This window comes from Papio anubis, chromosome 1, assembly GCF_008728515.1.
Source record: "Papio anubis isolate 15944 chromosome 1, Panubis1.0, whole genome shotgun sequence".
NCBI classification, from domain to species: domain Eukaryota; kingdom Metazoa; phylum Chordata; class Mammalia; order Primates; family Cercopithecidae; genus Papio; species Papio anubis.
The window spans coordinates 19,675,532-19,681,094 of NC_044976.1; the positions used below are offsets into that span (position 1 = coordinate 19,675,532).

Here is a 5,563-nt window from a genome sequence, read left to right on the forward strand (position 1 = left end):
TTTCCTTTGTTCTCTATTGCCTTTACCTATTTTAAAAAGTTTTAAATTATTAGCCAGTCAGGTTTTAGTTTAAATTGTAAGGTCTAGCTCCAGTCAATGAAGACAAAACACAGTAGCAAAAACAAGCTGCTTAAAAAATAAAGAGTGCTGGCCGGGCTTGGTGGCTCATGCCTGTAATCCCAGCACTTTGGGAGGCCAGGGTGGGCAGATCACCTGAGGTCGGGAGTTCGAGACCAGCTTGACCAATATGGAGAAACCCTGTCTCTACTAAAAAAATTAGCCGGGCGTGGTGGCACATGCCTGTAATCCCAGCTACTAGGGAGGCTGAGGCAGGAGAATCGCTTGAACCCGGGAGGCGGAGGTTGCAGTGAGCCGAGATTGCGCCATTGCACTCCAGCCTGGGCAAGAAGAGCGAAACTCCATCTCAAAAAAAATAAAAAATAAAAAATAAAACATTGCTTCCCTCCTTTGTTCAGGTGTGCTCTCGTCATTCTTCCATCTGCCAAAAGCACCCTTTCAGCAAAAGTAAAATTACCTTGCTAAAAAAACTTTTTGTCTAAATGCTAATTTTTCCTTATAGTACCAAAAAACAAGCATTTTACATATAACATTCTGTGTGTAAACATATTGGCTGAAATTAAAGTTTTTCCATAAATTGAACATTGGAATAAAAGCACAACAAGGTTTTCTATTTTTTTCTTTTTTCTTTTTTTTTTTTTTGAGCCAGAGTCTCTGTCGCCCAGGCTGGAGTGCAGTGGTGTGATCTCAACTCACTGCAACCTCCACCTCCTGGTTTAAGCAATTCTCTTGCCTCCGCCTCCTGAGTAGCTGGGACTATAGGTGCGCACCACTCCGCCCAGCTATTCTTTTTTTTTTTTTTTTTGTATTTTTAGTAGAGATGGGGTTTCACCATGTTGGTCAGGCTGGTCTCAAACTCCTGACCTCTAATGATCCACCCACCTTGGCCTCCCAAAGTGCTGGGATTACAGGTATGAGCCACCACGCTTGGCCATGAACAAGATGTGTATGTAATATTAAAGGATAATGAAGATTTTTGTTTGCCTTTTGAATAAACCACAGGAAAAAGAAAGGAAAGACAAGAGATAGATTGTTTGGAAAGCTAAGTCTTCCCTCTATCAATAAGTAAAGTTTTATGCCTTTTAAAAATTTTTGAGTTATTTTTGGCTAAATGAATAACTTAGGGTGACCTAGAATTCTATTTTATAATAGCAAGTATTTTAAACCTTTGATATTTGACCAACTTTCCAAAATCAAATTATAAATTATATCTTTTTCTGACTTAATTAATGTTTTAGATATTAGGTCCCCTAAAGTCCAAAAATGATATATTTGACTTATTTGTATAAAAAAATCACCCAGAAGCAGAGTCGGAAGGGGAGTTGGTCAGGTTATCCCCAGGGGGTGGAGAAGAGGAGGCCCAGGAGGAGGGGGTAAAAAGAAGGTGGAGGATCCTGACTACCACTGAATCCAATACTGCTTCTCCTAGACCTGAGGCATAAAAAGAGAAGGGTGTCTCATCCCCCTTCCTCCTCTCCTCCCTCTCCTGAGCCTTAGCCATGGCCGAGGCAGGGGCTGGGCTGAGCGAGACTGTCACTGAGACAACGGTTACCGTGACAACCGAGCCGGAGAACCGCAGCTTTACCATCAAACTTCGGAAACGGAAACCAGAGAAAAAGGTGGAATGGACAAGTGACACTGTGGACAATGAGCGCATGCGCCGCCGCTCATCAAAATGCTGCTGTATTTATGAAAAACCCAGGGCTTTTGGCGACAGCTCCACGGAAAGTGATGAGGAGGAAGAAGAGGCCTGTGATCATACACACTGTACGTGGCCACCGCAAAGGATGGCGTCGTGCAACCCTGGGACCGACCCCCACCACGCCTTCCCGGCCTCCTGACCCTTCCCAGCCCCCAGCAGGGCCAATGCAGCGCTAAATTCCTCTTTCCCCCACCCTTCCTGAATGTATCCATGTGGCTTCTTCTCCAGTACCCTCCTTCTCTCTCTTCTGCCTGATAGAGGGAAGAGGAAGAGGAGGGTAGACAGAGATCCTGGAATTCTGACTTGCTGCTATTTCAGAACCCAGACTCCTGAGTTCCCCCAGTTCTCATTTTTCCTCCCAATACTCACCCTTCTCTCTCCAGGGATCTAGGCACCTTGGTCCCAGCCTCTTCCTTTTGTTCTCGCTGTCAAACTGCCTGTCCTGGGATCTGGTTATCTTGGCCGTGCACTCTCAACTTGAGTAGCAAACACCGAAATTGGGTTTTCAACAGTCCCAGCTTTCACTGCCAGGGTCCCAGTCAGATTCCAGAAATTCTCACCCTGACTGTGCTTGCTAATACTGGTTTAGAGCTATCCCACTAAAATATTTAATCCTAATTCTTAGTCCTTGCCTGTGGGATATGAGGTCCTACAGGAGACCTCAGGGCTCCCAGCCCTTCTCCTGCTAACTCTCCTCATGCCCTCGAGAGGAGTTAGAAGAGAGTTCCTCGTCATTCTCACCTCTAATGGAAGATGGAACAAGAATAATCATATCCTTTCTTCCCACCCTTCTCCTGTGATCCAGGATTTCTGACAAAGCTGGCTTGAAACTGGTCACTTAGAGCCAACTATCTCCTCAGCCTTTTGTTTTTCAGCTTCAGAGACAGATTCAGTGTAGTCCCAAGGACCTGGGTCCCTGGGAGAGGAAGGAAAAGGGAAGGAGCAAAGAGATGGGGGTATATCCCCTACACTACACTCTTACCTCTTAATTCCTAGGCTTTGATTTCTCTGCCAGCCCAGATGTTCAGTTCTCTTGGCCCTCCCTACCCCTTTGCTGGGATCTGGTTGTCATTTTCTTTTGCCAGTTCTTTTGCCATACACAGTTGTAGAGACCAGTCAAATCCACACCACCACTGAGATCTCATTCATTGCCACAGATGCACAAAATAAATAACCCAAAATCACACACACAGAAAGTCATACAGGAAGCATTGTCAAATGTGAAATGGTGTTTGGCTTTCTTTGGGTTATATTTGTATAAATATGTTATTGGTATGTGTTCCAAAATTATGGGAAATGCCTATGTTATTAATAGTTATAATTGTTATGTAAAATCATTGAAAGCCATAGAAGTAACCACAATTCCTAGTCAAATGTGACTTTAACAATGGCTGCCCTAAGACTTTTTGTCATCCACAGACAATTGTTGTCTTGTTTTAATCCTCTTCAAAAGGTGGTTTATAATCAGCTATAGGTCTTTGACGGGTGTTCCTTTTTTTTTTTTTTTTTGAGACGGAGTCTCGCTCTGTCGCCCAGGCTGGAGTGCAGTGGCGAGATCTCCACTCACTGGAAGCTCCGCCTCCCGGGTTCACGCCATTCTCCTGCCTCAGCCTCCCGAGTAGCTGGGACTACAGGCGCCCGCCACCGCGCCCGGCTAATTTTTGTATTTTTAGTAGAGATGGGGTTTCACTGTGTTAGCCAGGATGGTCTTGATCCCCTGACCTCGTGATCTGCCCATCTCGGCCTCCCAAAGTGCTGGGATTACAGGCGTGAGCTGCCGTGCCCAGCCTTGACGGGTGCTCTTAAAGGCAGGTTTCTGATAACTTTGGAGATTGTGACATTAGAATAGAGGAAAAACTTCCAGGACTGTCATAGCTGAAATGTTTATGAATATCAAGCAGAACAGGTGTTAATTGCATGGACTGAACTAATAACAGAAGACTGAAATAATCCTTTTATGACTTTTTGCTTAAAATGTCCTTTGTTTTGTTTTTCAGAGGCAAGATAACTTTTAAGCTATTTACTTTTTTTTTTTTTTTTTTTTTAAGACAGAGTCTCGCTCTGTTGCCCAGGCGCTGGAGTGCAGTGGCGCCATTTCAGCTCACGACCTCCACCTCCTGGGTTCAAGCAATTCTTGTGCATCAGACTCCTAAGTAGCTGGGACTACAGGTGTGCACTGCCACACCCAGATAATTTTTTATATTGTTAGTAGAGACAGGTTTTTGCCATGTTGACCAGGCTGATCTCAAACTCCTGACCTCACATGATCTGTCCACCTCAGCTTCCCAAAGTGTTCGGATTACAGGCGTGAGCCACCGCGCCTGGCCTATTTACAGTCTTTGATAATTGAGTGAAGTATGCTCCTATAAACAAAAGTTGGGGCATATTTGTTTCTCTCTACCTTATTTATCCAGAATTTGGAAACCATTTGTGAGTATTTTTAACTTATGGCAATATAGTTATTTGCATTAGTGCAGTAAGCATCTGTCTTCATTTGTGACAGGACACAATTGGAGAAACTGGTAATTTTACCAAGGCTTTGACTGGAATGGCATGTTTTTCTTTAAGGAATCAAAATTGACATATAGAGCCAATAACAGGCCCTTGGGAAAACTGGCTTTATGCCTTGTCTACACAGTCCCTGTACAGGGTTCCTGACCTGTGGTAAGTAAAGAATGTCACTTTCTGACAGGCCCAGGAGCCCCAAGTTATATTGGGACCTCAAGAGGAGAGAAATTTACCCAACTCATACAGGTATTTGACAGGAATAACACATGGCTTGGCTTGACTTTAAAAAAAAAAAAGTCTTATCCAAGATTTCTTATGGAGCAAAGTTCCATCAAAGTCCATTTAAAAAGGAGTCTACATGGCAAATAATTATTCTTGTTGCACTTTATACAAATAATCAGGCCAAGTATAATAAGACTAATGCTTATTTTGCAAACAAATCAGTCTTACAATGATTTATCTTTAGTAAAAATGAGGGCTGGAGAGAGAAAAATTGTTTCGAGAACTATGGTGCGCTTGTTACTAAGTTCTAGTCCCGTCAGTTGTTTTTGAGTTTTTTTTCTACAATTGAGACTGACCCTGCTTATTCCTGTGAACCAACCAATGATCTCTGGCTACAGCTAAGAAGAAACAAGAGGGATGGCTAATGTAAAAATCTAGACCAATATTCTATTTCTGGGCACGTATTGGAATCAGCTAGCAACCTTATGTCAGCTTGGTTCCAACAGTTGCCTGGTTCATGGGAAACCTTCTTTTTTTTTTTTTTTTTTTTTTGAGACAGAGTCTCGCTCTGTTGCCCAGGCTGGAGTGCAGAGGCTGGATCTCAGCTCACTGCAAGCTCTGCCTCCCGGGTTTACGCCATTCTCCTGCCTCAGCCTCCTGAGTAGCTGGGACTACAGGCGCCCACCACCTCGCCCAGCTAGATTTTTGTATTTTTTTTGTAGAGACGGGGTTTCACCGTGTTAGCCAGGATGGTCTCGATCTCCTGACCTTGTGATCTGCCCGTCTCAGCCTCCCAAAGTGCTGGGATTACAGGCTTGAGCCACCGTGCCCGGCGGGAAACCTTCTTAATTTACCTTACCTGGGATAATTTAACTTATTTTGCTTTACTGTTGTGGAATATATTGCCATTGTACTCTTTGTGTAGGAATGCAGCAAAAGCTTACTCAATGGTTTCTTAAATTGAACACTTATTAATCTTCCAGATACCACCTTTTGTCAGAACTCAGAGTTATGAGTAGCCCTCACCATACAGATGATTTCTGACTGAACTCC

General features: G+C 43.7%; 1 pseudogene across 1 annotated transcript; it reads left to right on the plus strand.

Moving 5' to 3' along the window:
• Window positions 1-950: 950 nt before the first annotated feature.
• On the plus strand, window positions 951-3,255 carry LOC110742561 (annotated as a pseudogene). Its single transcript, XR_002520370.2, has one exon. The product of XR_002520370.2 is annotated as an E3 ubiquitin-protein ligase PPP1R11 pseudogene (transcript).
• Window positions 3,256-5,563: the final 2,308 nt, after the last annotated feature.